We start from the raw sequence: 17,390 nt of genomic DNA, 5'->3' as shown, positions 1-17,390 counted from the left end.
TGACAAAGCTTGATAATGGGCTAAGATGGTTAAATAGTTAACTTTGTTAATAAGTGGTTGGGGGTTCAAATCCCCTTAATAATGTGGATTGCTTGGGTGATGATGTGGCATAAAGAGATGTTGGGTAGGTGATGTAGCGTCATGAAGTATTTGTGAAGTGATGTGGCTTAATTTCAAAGGATCTAAGTGCCACATGGACGTTTTTATAAACGCCTTTTAATATATTAATATAGATATTAAGCCTACTTAAAATTTGATATGATGTACATGTTTGACAAAACTTTGACCGCATTACACTAATGAAAGAAATATCACTATCAAGTGAGATGATGTAATATTTTTCTTAACTTGTATTCCCTAAAAAAGTAATTTTTATAATTATTTTATAAATACACACGTAGACTAAAGATATTTACTAATTAATAGATGAAAATAAAAAGATTTAATCTGGTATAAATATAATAAGATAATAAGACAAGTTAAAAGTTGCAATTCAACTTGAGTTTTGATGAAGCAATGAAAACGATTTTCCCATTCTTTCTAAAGCCGCGTTAATTTAAAACAAGTTCCTCATTCTTCTTAAAGCTAGGCCAGCTTGAAACAAGTTTCCCATTCTTTTTAAAGACGCATTAACTTCCCATTATGACATATGTAATCACTTGGATTTCGTATACGTTAGGCTAACATAAATTTCAAAAAAAAAAAAAAAAAAAAGTTTTCCTTAATTCCATAAATTAAATGTTTTCAGCAAACTATCAAGAACTAGACAATATCAACCAATCGTTTAAGAGAATTTTATATACAACTTCAAACTAAAACAAGTTCCAATGCAAGACTAATTTTAAAGGTTTTGGTCCGGATTAGGAATCGTAAAATTATGTAGGGAAATTATCAATAATACCTTTCAGGTTTTGGCTTTTATCAATGATACACATCATTAAACTTTCATTATCACCGGTACACCTAAACTTTTCCCTAATTTACTACAGTTAGCTTAACGTTAAGTAAACGTTAATTATACTTTGTTTAATGATGTGTATCAGTTTGCTTCTTCAATTGGGCAATTCTGTACTGTCTGTGCTGCTGCTTGTTGAAGAACTGACGATAAAATGGGATTGCTCACTACAAATTATTGGAGGTGGAGGATTGCAGCTAACTTCTTATCCAACAAAACCCACATCAGTAATACTCTTCTATTCAATTAATATTCTTCAAAATTTCTTCAATTTCCTATCTTAATTACCTAATTGCTTACAGAAATTTGTAAATTAGTGAATACCCACTATTGTTTTAGTTTCATTTTTGTAATTTGAGATACTATTTGGTTAATTTTATTGCTTAATTGTATTTCTTTAATTTTACATTGTTGACTATTGAGCTTTATTTGTTCAAATGGAAACACTTTTGGCCTCACCCAGCTAAACCTTATAAGATTATTACCATGAAATTAGAATTTTTAATCTTGATTTTGGGATGATGATTTTGGATGGGGTTTGTAGTTCTTATGTGGTTCAATTTTGATCCTGTGAAGTAGGAATTTGGAGGTAGAATAGTGGCTTTCGCAAGCCGATAATCAGCCAAGAAATTGAAGAGAATTAAGGAAAAGTTTGGAGGGAAATTAAATGAGAGGGGCAATGTAGTATTTTTAGCCTCCTAACCTTTAAAACGCTGACAACAAAGTATAATTAACGTTTACTTAACGTTAAGCTTACTGTAGTAAATTAGGAAAAAGTTTAGGTGTACCGGTGATAATGAAAGTTTAATGATGTGTATTATTGATAAAAGCCAAAATCTGGAGGGTATTATTGATAATTTCCCAATTATGTATTTCGACCTGAAGAATGTACTAGTTCTCTTTGACCTGATTTTTCGATCTAAATCAGGTTTTGAACACCTTTAATCAGTATTTGTTAGAGTGAGATGGAGGATGTTGAGGATTTGTCTCTATTATTTGAAATAAGATGTTTTGATTTGATATTATTAAGGTTATGCTTGGTTTGATTTTATCTTATTGTAAATATAAGAAAAATTACCATCAAGTGAGATATTGTAATATTCATCACAACTTGTACTTCACAAATAAGTAATATTCATTTTTTTTTAATTATTATTAATAAGCACTTAAAGGTATTTTTTTTAATGAAAATTGAATATACAATATGGTTTGATTTGGTTTGATTTCAATTAAAATAAGTAAAACATTTCTAAAATAAGTTGAATTAAAGACTTTGAGTAGGACTCTAATCAAGGTTTGTGCTCCTCCAACCTTGATTAAGAGTCCTACTCAATCAGTTTATAATTCAACAAAAAAAAGCAATAGTGTGTCAAAGAGCTCCTAAACAATTTCACCGTTTTAGGAAGTTTTCGTAACCGAGAAATGCAATTAAACTTGAAATCTTGATGAAGTAATGAAAACGAGTTCTCCCTTCATCCTTGTTGTGCGACAGCGGAAGCAAAGGTCGTAAACAAACAAGAAAACAATAAAGAAATTCAATGCAAACAATAAGAACAACACCAAGAATTTACGTGGTTCACTATCGATGTGATAGCTACGTCCACGGGCACCGAGATCGAATGATTTCACTATAAACTGGCAAAGATTACAAAGATTACAATGAAGAACTTAATCACTCAAAGTATTCTCTCTCTTGTGTTTCTCTCTCCGTTACCCTAATAATGATAATAGGAAGTTTATATAGTAGTGATTCCTAATTAAGATATACTTAGGTTACAATATCACAATATGATAAATATTAAATTCGTAATCGCTGAAAAAACCCAGATCGCCCGGTCGGGCGAAGGCCCGCCCGATCGGGCGCGAGAACACGTCTTTTCCAACAACCGAAGTACTCCAAAAAACCCCTTCCGCCCGGCCCGATCGGGCAATGTCCGCCCGATCGGGCGAAGGCTCGCCCGGTCGGGCGAAAGCTCGCCCGGTCGGGCGCGCGAGAGCAGCTTCTTCAACGAATTTGCCAGGCACCTCTTCTTCTTCCGCCCGGTCAGACCGGGTAATGTCCGCCCGATCGGGCGGACAAAGCAACGAAGTACGAGTCACCTAATACTTATCAACAATCTCCACCTTGACGAGAACTCGTAGTCAGCAAACGACCCCATCAAGACATAGTGAAAAACATCTCAAGCCAAACCCGATGCAAGACTCATGCATAAGCCATACATCCCGATAAGTCTTCAACCAAGACCCATCACATACTCGTCTCCAAGTATAACAACTCATAATGCTCCACCTGCATCACAAGCCCCGGGCAAGCTCCACCTTAAGGCCAACACACCTACACCAGGAGCTCCCCAACTTCGCCCCTCAGGGCCTACTACATCACGTAGTAATCAATATTTAACAAGTCTAAGCAATGTTTAAACTTGCTAAACGGAACAGGCTTAGTGAAGAAATCAGCCGGGTTGTCAGCAGTCCCAATCTTCTTCACCTTAATCCTCTTGTCAGTACGTAAGAAATGATACCTGACATCAATGTGCTTCGTCCGATCATGGTGTACTTGATCTTTAGCTAAGCAAATCGCACTTAGACTATCACAATACACTGTAGCAAAATCCTGTGCAATACCCAGTTCACCTACTAGGCCTTTGAGCCAAATAGACTCCTTAGCTGCAGAAGTTAAAGCCATATACTCAGCTTCAGTAGTTGACAACGTAACTGATGACTGCAATGTAGACTTCCAACTAACCACAGAACCACCCAAAGTGAACACATAACCAGTCACAGACCTCCTGGTATCCACATCAGCTGCATAATCAGAATCACTGTACCCAGTGACCAAGCATTCCTTATCATTCCCGTACACAAGACCAATATCAGCTGTCCCTCTCAGGTAGCGAAAAATCCTTTTCACCCCTTGCCAGTGTTCCCTCCCAGGTCGAGCCATAAACCTGCTTACAACACTCACGGCATGCGCAATATCCGGCCTAGTACAGACCATAGCATACATCAAACAACCAACCGCATTTGCATATGGAACTCTAGACATATAAGACAACTCCTCCTCTGATTGAGGTGACATAGACAAAGACAACTTACAACTAACAGTAGTTGGCGTACTTATAGGCTTCGATTTTTCCATCCCAAAACGAGACAAAATCTTTTCAATGTAGCTTTTCTGAGTCAAGAAAAGCTTACCTCTAGCCCGATCCCTGTAGATCTCCATATCCAAAATCTTCCTAGCTGCACCCAAGTCTTTCATGTCAAACTCCGAGTTAAGCATCTCCTTTAATCTAGCAATATCAGATTTATTCTTTGTGGCAACCAACATGTCATCAACATATAACAAAAGATAAATCATGGAACCATTATCCAGCTTACTATGATACACACAGCAATCATATGAATTCCTGTCAAAACCTTGTGAAACCATAAAAGAATCAAACCTTTTGTACCACTGTCGGGGGGATTGCTTAAGTCCATACAATGACTTTAGCAATCTGCAGGCATAGTGTTCCTTTCCAGGAACTTCGAATCCTTCGGGCTGCTTCATCAGAATCTCCTCCTCCAAATCGCCATGAAGGAAAGCCGTTTTAACATCCAACTGCTCCAGCTCAAGATCAAAATGTGCTACAATTGACAATAACACACGGATAGAAGTATGTCGAACCACAGGTGAGAATATCTCAACAAAATCAACCCCTTCTACCTGACTGAACCCCTTAGCAACTAGCCTAGCCTTAAAACGTATTTGCTCAGTTTCCGACAACCCTTCTTTCTTCTTGTAAATCCATTTACAACCCACAAGCTTCCTCCCTTCCGGTACTTTTACCAGTTCCCACACTCTGTTCTTGTAAAGAGACTGCATCTCTTCACCCATTGCGGCAAGCCATTGCGCAGACTCACTACAACTAATTGCTTGTTTATATGTGGCAGGTTCAAATGACTCTACATCATCAGCTACACTCAATGCATAACCTGTCATCGCATCAACACAGCAATTTCTTCCCTCCATCTCTTCAATCAATCTAACAGGCTTCTTGATAACTCGTTTAGGCATCTCAAGAATGGTGTCAGGTTGACTAGATGACCCCTGATTAGATTGCTCCACCTCATCCCCAGAGTTAGAATGAGTAGGAGTAATCTCAGGTTCAGGAGTACCCGGCACTAGAACATCAGCATCATCATCAATATATTGTACCCGAGGTAAATCAGCAATGGTAGACTGATGTACCTCAAGTACCCCATCTGTCTGTAATAAATTGTCTCCTTCCCTTCTCAAATCTGAAATCTCTGCATTTTTAATTGAATACATGGTGTTTTCATCGAAAGTAACATCCCTACTAAGAATGACCCGACCCTCCGAAGGTGAAAAAATTCTAAACCCCTTCACACCATCCCCGTACCCAACAAAACACCCCTTCTTGGCTCGTGGATCCAGCTTACCCTCAATAACATGATAATAAGCAACACAACCAAAAATCTTCAAATTCGAAAAATTAGGCAACTTACCACTCCAGATCTCAAACGGAATCTTGGAATCAATTCCAGAATGAGGACCCCTATTAATGACATAACAAGCTGTTAACACAGCTTCACTCCAGTACCTCCTCCCAAGCCCTGCATTAGAGAGCATGCATCGAACTCTCTCTAGCAGTGTCTGATTAACCCGTTCTGCTACACCGTTCTGCTGTGGTGTCTTCCTGACAGTATGATGCCGACCTATACCCTCATCTGCACAGAACTGATTAAACTCGTCTTTGCAAAACTCTAGCCCATTGTCCGTTCGTAGCTTCTTGATCTTCCTTCCTTGTCGATTTTCCACCAAAGCTTTCCATTGCTTGAAAACTTTGAAGGCCTCATCCTTTGACTTAAGCAACCTAAGCCATGTGTATCGGGACTTGTCATCAACAAATGACACAAAATAGTGGTAACCTCCCATACCTTCAACTCTAGATGGACCCCAGCAATCTGAATGGATGTAATCGAGCACTGCATCAGTAATGTGAGCACCCTTGCTGAACTTTGACCTGTGTTTCTTACCAAACACACAATGCTCACAAAATTCAAGGTTGGCAACCTTGACCCCGGATAGAAGACCCCTCTTGGACAATAGCTGCATCCCCTTCTCCCCCATATGACCAAGCCTCATGTGCCAAATCTTAGTCATCTCCTGGTGAGATACAGATGCGCAAACCGCAGAACTAGGCAGTGTAACACCCTCAAAAACATAGAGGGTGTTCCTTTTGATACCCTTAAGTACCAACTCAGAACCTCTGAAAATACACAACTCCCCATCTGAAAACACACCATTGTACCCCAAGTCATCCAGGGTACCCAATGAAATCAGATTCTTTCCTAAAGCAGGAACATGCCGTACATTAGTCAATGTTAACCTCCGCCCATCAACAGTCCTCAACCTCATGGAACCAATACCTGTGACCTTACATGGAGCATTGTTACCGACTATAACCATGCCCCCATTGCGAGGTTCATATGTATCAAACCAATCTCGACGTGGACACATATGGAACGAACACCCTGAATCTAGAACCCAGTTATCAGATAAATCATCAGACCTAGCAGAACTGACTAATGCTAAATCTTCCTCTGAATTATAGCTCTCATTCGGTTTCTCTTCAACTACAGCAGCCTGGGACTTGTTTTTCCTCACCGGACAATTATTCCTAAAGTGACCCGGTTCTTTACAGTAATAACATGTTTTAGTAGTAGTTTTACTAGATCCATCCTTGCCGTTTCCAGCACCCGACCCAGCATTGTTCCCCTTGTTAAACCCCTTATTCTTTTTAGACTTTCCGGACTTAACAAACAACCCACTACCATAATCCCCATTATCACTCGTAGCTTTCATTCTGAGTTCCCTAGTATGAAGTGATGCCTTCACTTCTTCTAAGGTTATAGAATCCTTACCAACAACAAAAGACTCTACAAAATTCTCAAAGCTAGACGGTAGAGATACAAGTAAAATCAACGCAGCATCCTCATCATCAATTTTAACATCTAAATTACGTAAATCAAGCAAAATAGAGTTAAGTTTTTCTAGATGTTCCCGTAAGGAAGTACCTGACTGCATCCGGAGGCTAAACAACCGCTGTTTCAGTAATAATTTGTTGGTCAACGACTTAGTCATATACAATGACTCCAGCTTCAGCCACAATCCAGCCGCCGTTTCCTGATCAGCCACCTCCGTGATGATTTGATCATCAAGACTAAGTAATATGGTAGAGTGTGCCTTCTCTTCCATAACTTCTAACTGCGAGTCAGTCGGTCCGTCTCCTGACTCCGAAGTAGTACTCTTTGGAGCCAACGGACGCCATATCTGCTGTTGTTTTAACAGAGCCTTCATCTTAATTTGCCATAGCCCGAAACTATTTTTCCCGGTAAACTTCTCAATTCTTATTGTTGAATCTCCTGCCATTGTTATCTTCAAGAAACTCTCCAAGGATTGAACCTGAGCTCTGATACCAATTGTTGTGCGACAGCGGAAGCAAAGGTCGTAAACAAACAAGAAAACAATAAAGAAATTCAATGCAAACAATAAGAACAACACCAAGAATTTACGTGGTTCACTATCGATGTGATAGCTACGTCCACGGGCACCGAGATCGAATGATTTCACTATAAACTGGCAAAGATTACAAAGATTACAATGAAGAACTTAATCACTCAAAGTATTCTCTCTCTTGTGTTTCTCTCTCCGTTACCCTAATAATGATAATAGGAAGTTTATATAGTAGTGATTCCTAATTAAGATATACTTAGGTTACAATATCACAATATGATAAATATTAAATTCGTAATCGCTGAAAAAACCCAGATCGCCCGGTCGGGCGAAGGCCCGCCCGATCGGGCGCGAGAACACGTCTTTTCCAACAACCGAAGTACTCCAAAAAACCCCTTCCGCCCGGCCCGATCGGGCAATGTCCGCCCGATCGGGCGAAGGCTCGCCCGGTCGGGCGAAAGCTCGCCCGGTCGGGCGCGCGAGAGCAGCTTCTTCAACGAATTTGCCAGGCACCTCTTCTTCTTCCGCCCGGTCAGACCGGGTAATGTCCGCCCGATCGGGCGGACAAAGCAACGAAGTACGAGTCACCTAATACTTATCAACAATCCTAAAGCCACATTAACCGTCAATTGAAACAGATGGAGTATCATTTTTTTTTATTTTTTTTTCATATACGTTAAACTAATATTGAATTAGTTTCCTAACAAATACCTTTGTTACTTCCCGTATACAAAATGTTTTCAACTAGACAATTTTTTTGATAGAAAACACTGCAACAAATTACACAATTTGCATATAATGTCAAGAAACATAACTTGTAGCTTGTAGACATAATTTTTTTTAAATCAAGTATTTTCATGTATGATGTATTGGTCAATTTTGTATCAAATTTACAAGTTTTTCCATTGAACAATGAAATCTTTGAACCTATCCAACTCCACCCTACCCTACCCTACCCTACTTCCCCAAATTCTAACTTAAATTTGCATTTCTTCCAACTTCTTTCATTCTTTTGCTTGCCTAAAATCTTGATTACAACATTTAATATGGCATAATATGAGTAGTTTTGGTTTCATAACCACCCAAACAAGACTTATAATTAACCCTCAAAACCTTCACCAAATCACCACACATTTGCTTAACAATTGGTGAAACATCACTTTGAAGCAACACCAAACACTTCCCTAAACCATTGTTCTTCCCCAATATTTCCTTCACCTTCTCATCCCTAAACAGATAGCACACACTCCACAACACCGCAACACCGTGCTCGGTCGCCTTCGCCGACACCTTCAACAACCTCCTTACGATCTCCACCACACATTTCTCCGCCTCGATGATCGCCGCTCTTCCCTCCGTACACGTGGCCATCACCTCTAGCATCTCCATTGATTTTTGAATCACCATGATTTCATTTCTCCCTGCGTCGCAGAGGATCTCGGATACTCTACGCACCACCCCTAACCTTACCATCTCCATTTTCGACGCTTTCGTGGTTGCGATTGCGATTAGCGCCATTAATCCAGCTTCAATGAAGAATCTGAATCACATTTGACCAAATTGTAAAGCTCAACAATCAAACTCCGCGTTTCGATCAACGAGGTTATCGTTTTCTTATCAATGGCGATTTTCGACACAATTTTAGCTACTGCGATCTTCGATTCGACGCTTCCATTTCGCAAAACAACAACGAATTTATCAAAACAACCAGAAATCATCATCAATTTGTTGTTAATCTTCTCACCATCACTAAAACTCAAAATCATGAAAATCAACTCCAGATTCTCGATTTTCTCATCAGATTTCACAATCAAATCCAAATACCTCTCCAAAACTCTACAATCCTCCTCCGAATTCGCCACTCGTTCGAGAATCTTCTTCAACGAGAGAGTAACATCACGCGCATTCTCCACATCCGCGAGAAGCGACGAGAGGTGAATCCGAGGGGATAAAGAGTGAGAGACCGACCAAAGATGAATCAGACGGTGAAGCGTAAGGTTAGGGACGAAGGAAGGCGAGGAGAGAGACTGCATCGTAGCAGGACAAGTGGTGTTGCCGCCATCGAGCCAAGTTTGGATGCTGGTGCGATCGTAGGTGACGCCAGTAGAGAGAGAAACAGGGGATTTCATGAGTTCGAGTGAGATAGGGCATCGGAAGTAGGTTGGGATGCTTATGCAAAGCTCGGATTGAGGTCTCGCCATTTTCATGGAGGAGAGAGAAAATGTGAGTTGCAGAGAGAGGAGAGAGAAAGATGGTGGGTTGTTGAGGAGAGAGAAAGAGGAAGAAAGGAGGGCTTTTATAGGGAGGTGCAGTCAAAAAGTCAATGGTCAGAGATTAGGAGGGTGTTTAGTCAAAGGGGGGAAGTTGGAAAAGGATTTTAAGAAGGTAAGAATTGGCGTGTGGAATATGATTGGATTAAAATATTTAAAATTGATTATGAGTTATGACAGCTTTTATTAACTCTAAATGTAAAAAAATGTTATGGTGATTAATGCATGATTTTGTATTTTGGGAATGTATTAATGCTTAAGGGTAATATTAGAGCCTTAGAAGTGTTAAGTTGAACCCTAACAACAATTATGAGGGAACTGAAACCTAATCACCCAGTACTGATCCCCGAATTCGGATTAGTCTAAAAGGTAAATCGGGTAGAACATAAAAAAAAAGTGTTAATTTTTCGAATTGGATTCGATGAGGTCAGGTTAGATTAAGTCTAATTCAAATTTAAGTCAAGCTAAATTATTATGTTCATGCAAATTGAAACCTGAATTGGATATTTTCTAGATTGATTGTGTCAGATTTTGACAGCTCTAGGTAATAGTGTAACAAATAAGTTCATACCGAATTAAGGAATATGAGAAATACTCCATAGTAAAAATAGTGGGGAAATGGAAGCAAAGCTGTGTGTAAGGTGGACTATCCGTGTGCGTGGGTGGACCGATGGTGCATTATTTAAATTTCTCGAAGTGAGAAAACAGGGGATGTTGGAATGTGGCTGTGGTGTTACGCTATTGAATTGGTTGAAATTTATGTTTGGAAATTGAGGCAGGTTGGTTGGTCCAAATTTTGGATTAGACCGTTTGAAGTTGTCATTTCAATATCACAAATTAGGAAGTAAATTCTTTGTTTTAGATTAATTTAAACACTTCGATCTTTTACAATATATATATATATATTATGTGAAAACAAATGTTAGGGTGAAAACTGAAAACGATTCATCCTAGCCGTAGATTATAATCTAGCGGATGACGTCTAACGTTTATATTCTGATTTTCTCTCTCTCCCACGAAAACAATTTCTCTCTCCTCCGTTATTTTCTTCCTCCTCTCTCCTACTTTCTCGACATTTTTTCCCTAATTTTCACGCTACTTTTTCAAATTCAGCTTCAATTACTTTGATTTTCAGCAATTTTTTAGCTCTATGATCTATTATCAGGTGAGTTTTTTGTGTTAATTTCGCTATTTTTTGCATGATTTGAGGTTTTAAGGTTTCTGAAATTTTCATCAATTTTGTTCGATTTTGTTTGATTTTGCAATTTTCTGTTCGATTTTGTTCAATTTAGTTCGATTTCTTGTTTTACTAATCGATTAACTTTAGTTTCTTCCTTAATTTTATTGATTTGTTCGGTTCAGTCGAGTTTTTCCACCATTGTTAACTAATTTGAAGTTCAACTTGTTGATTTGATTGATTTTTGCAGTGGAAGAAGAAGCGTATGAGGAGATTGAAGAGGAAGCGCCGAAAGATGAGACAGAGATCTAAGTAGAAGAAGATCTACAACTTTCACGATTTTTCACTCGTCAAACAGTTTAACCCTAATTCTCTCAAATTCGTTCTTCAAATACTCCAATGTTGCTCGCATTTGTATGTTTTTCTTTCTCATTTCTTGTCAATTATTGGTATATTATGATTGCGAATTCGAGTTTTTGCGATATTTGATGCTTTTGGTTGATATAGAGTGTAGTTGTTGGAAATTAATGATATTAGGTGATTAACTATATTAATTTTTTTTCCATGATTTTGATGCGAAATGCTGCTCGTTTCGCTCGATCTAACTTAGTCTTGCTTTAGATTTGTTTGTTCGTCTGATTTTCTGTTGAATTTTGTGTCTCTTTGGTTAATTTTGGTTAATTTTTGGGCTCCCTTTGCTATCTCATCAATGTGGAGATGCGTAAGGGTTGGAAATTGGTTTGTTGATTGCCATTGGATATTAAGACTTTGTAAATGTGAATTAGGAGTGCGCTTAGATCACTGAATCTATTACTGCTATTTTGGGGTTGCATTACAAGGTTTAGCACGTATATGACTGATCAGATATCTGCATTATTGCTTTCCTTTTTTCTTTTGCAAGTTTTCTGATCTGCATTATTGCTTTCCTTTTTTTCTTTCCCTCTGTTGCCTTCTGTTTTCTGCTTTCAGCTTCTTTCCCTGAGGCTCATATGACATGTTTATCTGCTGTAATTGGATATCTCGGCTCTGCTTTTGTTGAGGAATGGGCTTACTTGCTGTTGTCTTTGATGTTTCACGAGCATTTGAGTTATCAGGTGTATAGAACTGCAATGTTTCTGCCATGATCAAATTTCTTTTTTTTCTGGCACTACCATTCGTTGTAATGTTTCTGTGGAAAATGTAGCTTCTTGTTGCCTTTGTTTAATGCTTCTAACTTTTGCCTCCTTTCTGATGTCTTTGGCTCTCACCATCTTGGTTCAAGTGAATAGATTTACTTTGCAGTTAATTTATTTTGAAGATAGCTGCTTTTGACTCTTTTATGTAGTCTTTGATTCCCTCTCCTTCCTCATCCCACTTTGGTTTCAACGGACCAGTTGTCGTTTTATGACTACTGGTTGATCTGTAGGTTGCTCCTTGCAGCTCTATTTTATGAGTTGTCAATATTGTTATTTTGTTGCTGTGTGCTTTGTTCTGATTAACTTGGATTTTGGTATTTTTAGTGTACTCTGTGTTTAAACCAGCACTTTTGGAGTTTCTTGCGGCGGAATGAACCGAAACCAGTTCCCTCGATCCTTGGTGGGACAATGGACTCTCTGTGGCACCCTTGTTCTGTGGAAGTTCCTCAAGTCCCATTAACTTTGCAACAACATTAGGAAGTCTAGCTGCATTGTGTTTCGGTTTTAAGGAATTAGTTCTATAAGTGCATGCTAGATATCCTAAATTTTGTTATTATCACTGCCTTGCTTTTGTTTTTGCTTTTAAATGTAAAACACGGTAATTATTTGCTTATTTCAATAATTTCTTAGCTATCTACAATCTATAATATTTGATTCAAAAGCTTGCTTTGACAGATTGTTAGAAGTTGAAAGCTGATTCGTTGGAATCGGATAGCTTATGGTTCCTGGTAAGGTACAGAAGAATCACAATTTGGCTAATACAAAGTTATCAAATGACAAGGAGGAGCAGGAGAAGTTATATGATGACAAGGAGGAGAAGGAGAAGTTATCTTAATTTTGTATATCGTGACCTTTATGTAAATATGGTCAAAATTGATATAGTTACCTTATTTTTGTGTATAGTGACCTTTATGTAAATATGGTCAAAATTGATATAATTACCCTTTTTTGTATATAGTGACCTCTAAGTAAATATTGTAAAAATTGATATAGTTACCTTATTTTTGTATATAGTGACCTTTGTGTAAATGTTGTCAAATTGATATAATTACCTTAATTTTATATATAGTGACCTTAATGTAAATGTTGTAAAAATTGATATAGTTACTATATTTTTGTATATAGTGACCTCTGTTTTTCGTTTTCACCATAAGCCCTGTTTTCAACGGAACCTCCCCGTATATATATATATATATATGTGTGTGTGTGTGTGTGTGTGTGTGTGTGTGTGTGTGTGTGTGTGTGTGTGTATTATATATATATAGGGAGTGGATCATGTAAAAACAAGGCTTAAATTGAAAAATGAAAACATACAATCTCCACCGTCCATAAATATCGATGGCTGAGATTAGATGCATCTCAATCAATAAAATTAAATCTGATACATTAAGGGGTTGTTTGGTTCACTGGAATGGGGAAAGGGAATGGGAATGATTCCCTTTGTTAGTATTTGTTTTCACTTTTTTGTCATTCCCATTCCCCCATTTTTTTTTTTGGGTTTACCCAAAAATCTCCTAAACCCATTCCCCACCCCCTACCTTTTGCATTCCCATTCCCCAACCACCATACCTTATTAACTGGATGCATCTCGCCGGAGCTTGCTGCACCTCGTCAGAACTCACTTCACCTCGCCGGATGGTCGTTGACCTTCCCTCGACCCTCGCCGCCCTTCGCCACCCATCCTCCCACCCACTGGTGGAGGTGGTGGTGAAGCTATGCCGTGCGTCGACTGCGAAGGGGAAGGGGAAAAAGGTGGCTGACTGGTGGAGGTGGTGGTGTTATTGGTTGGTTGGTGGAATGGTGGTATGGTGGTTAGATGGTGGCTTGGATCCCTTTGTTATTCAAAACAAACAACATAGCAAAATTGGGGGTTTTTCATTCCATTCCGATTTTTTCACTTTGTTCATTCCATTCCGATTACCCCGTGCGAACCAAACGGCCCCTAAAATTTATTTGATCACACAGCCACAAATTTCTTATTCTCACTCCCCTCATTCTGGTTAATTCTCTCTCCTCTCTTTTTTGAGGTACTACGTACAAAATTTGGGGATTTTTTTTTTCTCACCTCTTCTCTCTCTCCTCACTTGAGAAATCACACCTAGATTATTTTGATCAATCGATCAGATTACTCATTGTGATTTCGATCTAATTACAAAAAGTCCTAGAAAATTGATAACGTTGATTACGAAATTTATAGGTGTTGAAGTGTGAGTCTTTGCAATTAATTGGAGAAATGTAGATTATTGATGATTCAATTGAAGTATTTTGAAGGTGGATGAAAATGAGAAGAAAAGGTGGTAAGTGTCATTGAAATTGCCTTTTCACTTTCTCTTTGTAAGCTGAAGGTACATCAATGGTGGTCTTTCAGATTTGTTCACTTTCAGACTCCGACAAACACTACCAGCAACGTCGCCGTGGCTATGGTGGTTTTGTGGCAAGAAGGGAAGCAACCTCAAGGTTGTTTTCGTGGGTTTTATGGATGTGATTTTTGTGGATTTGTGGGTGGTCTGGGTTTAAGGGTTTCAGTGGGTTTATGGGTGGTTTCAGTGATTTTTGGTGGGTTTGTTGGTGGTTTCGGTGATTTTCGGTGGGTTTGTGGGTGGTTTCGCTGGGTTTGTGGGTGGATTCGGTATTTTTGGTGGGTTTCGGTGGTGGTGGTGTTCTGGGTTTGGGGGTTATGGTGGTGGTGGTGGTCTGGGTTTGGGGTTTCGATGGTGTCGGTGGTCTAGGTTTGGGGGTTTCGGTGGTGGTGGTGGTCTAGGTTTGGGGTTTTTGGTGGTGTTGATGGTTGTGGTGGTCTAGGTTTGGGGGTTTCGCTGTTGTTGGTTGTGGTGGTGGTATGACATGGAGAGGGGTAGAAGGGGAAGCTCCTGCAAGCCCTGGAAGCAGCGGGTATGCTGGGGAGAGAGGTAGCAGTAATGCCTGTAGTGTATCTGGGATTCTCAACCAGCTTAGGCTCCCGGCAATGTCAATGAGATCTCTCTCTCAATCACTCCCCTTTCAATACTTCATCATCATCATACTATTTACTTATTATAGTATAAATGTATAATCATATCAATTCGAAAAAGTGCTTTTTTGATGAGTATGCATTTTTTTGATTAACAATTAGTTATTCGGAACCCAAAGATAGATGTATAATCTTGGATAAATATGTTTGTTTGTGGGTATTGGTTTACGGAGGGAGTAATATGTATGGCGATGAACATAAGCTTGCTGGATTTTCAGCAACATTGCAAGCTATAATTAATATAGTTATCTTATCTTTGTATATAGTGACCTTTATGTAAATGTGGTCAAAATTGATATAGTTATCCTACTTTTTTATATAGTGACTTCTATGAGAATATGATCAAAATTGATATAGTTACCCTATTTTTTATATAGTGACTTTAATGTAAATGTTGTAAAAAATGATATAGTTACCCTATTTTTGTATATAGTTACGTTATTTTTATATATAGTGACTCTACGTTATTTTTCTTAAACCGTTAGATCTTGTTAGTAATAATGGATGGTTGAGATTTTCTGTTTTTAGTTTTTACCATAAACCCTGTTTTCAGACAAAATTACAAAAGTTTAATATTTATTTTTTTTACCTATAATTTATAATGAATTTATTAAATATAAATAATTGTAAATATGATATTTTTTTCCGTTATATAAAATCTTTAATGTGAAATGATAAATTTTTAATAATTTAAATCATAAATCATTATTCATTGTTTTACCATATCTTTTATTTCAATAGAATCACCAACCTCGTCCACAACCAACCTACTACGTCATGGATAAATTGAACCATGAAATGTTAGCCAAACTGAAATTGATATAAATTAAATCTTTACATTTATATAAAATAAGTCAATATATTTACCAATAAATGAAAAATTGTTGCGATATAAAATCAAATCTATGCATTGGAATTTTTTCATCATCTCCAAAAATAACCAAAGCCATCTATATATTAAGTATAAAACATATAATTGTATGCCATTACATAAACAAATAATCGTTAAGTATCCTAAATAAATACAATGTAACTAATAATTACAAATATAAATTTAAACATAAGATTTTAAAAATTACCCGGATATAAATGACCTAAAACTAATACAAAATTACTAACACAAAATTCGCTTGATGGGGTTTTGTATTGATACAAAATTTTATTTGTGTCGTATGATGTGTTAGATTTGCATGTAAAAAAACATTTAGTAAATAAAACATAAACATATAATTGTTGAGTATCCCAAATTAATACAATGTAAGTAATAATTAGAAATACTAATTTAAACATAGGATTTTAAAAATTAAGCTAAAAATTACTCGGCCATTGATGACAAAAAATTAACACAAAATTACTAACACAAAATTTGCTTGATGGGATTTTTTATTGATACGAAATTTTGTTTGTGTCGTATGATGTGTCAATTTATAATGGTAGTTTTCACAAATTTTAATTTAATTATGATTAACGAACAATTTGTATTTCTTATCACAAATACTATCAAAATTTATCTTATAGTGATAGGTATCAAACTTTATTATAAGCGTTTATCATTTAAATATTTCTTAGTATATTTTTTTTTGGATTTCTTATACTCGTAGTATTGAATTAATAAATTTATCTTTTCCTATATTTAGACTTTATTTTTTTTCATTAAAATAATTTAATTTGTGGATTATAATCTACGTGACATTAAAATTTTAGATATATCAAATCTAATTCGTTACTTTTATCTAGGTGGCGACATAATTTTTTAATTCAAAAATAAAATACAACTCTTTCTTCTTATTGGTCGAAATAAGTATATTTCTTACGTGGCGCTCCGAATACTCTCCAAAAATGCCTACTTTATTTATATATATTAATTTTTTTTTGAGGTGAAGCCGAGGGGCAAACCCCATACATATCTCTGTTTTTTGAATTGATACGTTTTAATTTTAGCGCTATTATTTTATATGTTCGTGATCAAACTTGGTCCTTAACACGTGTTCTTATCAAGTTGTTGCATATATTTAAGAACACAAGAAATATAAAAGCATGAATTATATACTACCTCCGTTAAATATTAATTGCAACTTTAGGGCATTATTTGAGAGACATAAAATATTCCAAAGTTGCAACTAATTTTTAAAGAAGGTAGTACACAAAATATCACATGTAATTTTTGTCTATTATATTTTTTTTTTGGACGGACTTTTGTCTATTATATATCTATGTGACGCAATCAACTACTTATTAATCAACTAGGCAACAACAATTTTATGTTACATTATATGACAGAGT

The 17,390-nt window shown here is 37.1% G+C and overlaps 1 long non-coding RNA gene and 1 pseudogene across 1 annotated transcript; one reads left to right on the top strand and one right to left on the bottom strand.

The window, feature by feature from the left end:
• Positions 1-8,212: 8,212 nt before the first annotated feature.
• Positions 8,213-9,944, bottom strand: LOC110735755 (annotated as a pseudogene).
• Positions 9,945-10,676: 732 nt separating this feature from the next.
• LOC110735754 lies at positions 10,677-12,988 on the top strand. The gene is made up of 3 exons (XR_002514173.1): positions 10,677-10,910; positions 11,173-11,336; positions 12,773-12,988. It is a non-coding gene; the product is annotated as an uncharacterized LOC110735754 (long non-coding RNA).
• Positions 12,989-17,390: the final 4,402 nt, after the last annotated feature.

The sequence above is a fragment of the Chenopodium quinoa genome, unplaced genomic scaffold, assembly GCF_001683475.1.
Source record: "Chenopodium quinoa cultivar QQ74 unplaced genomic scaffold, ASM168347v1, whole genome shotgun sequence".
In the NCBI taxonomy this organism is placed as follows: domain Eukaryota; kingdom Viridiplantae; phylum Streptophyta; class Magnoliopsida; order Caryophyllales; family Amaranthaceae; genus Chenopodium; species Chenopodium quinoa.
This window is presented reverse-complemented; position numbering and strand designations above follow the sequence as displayed.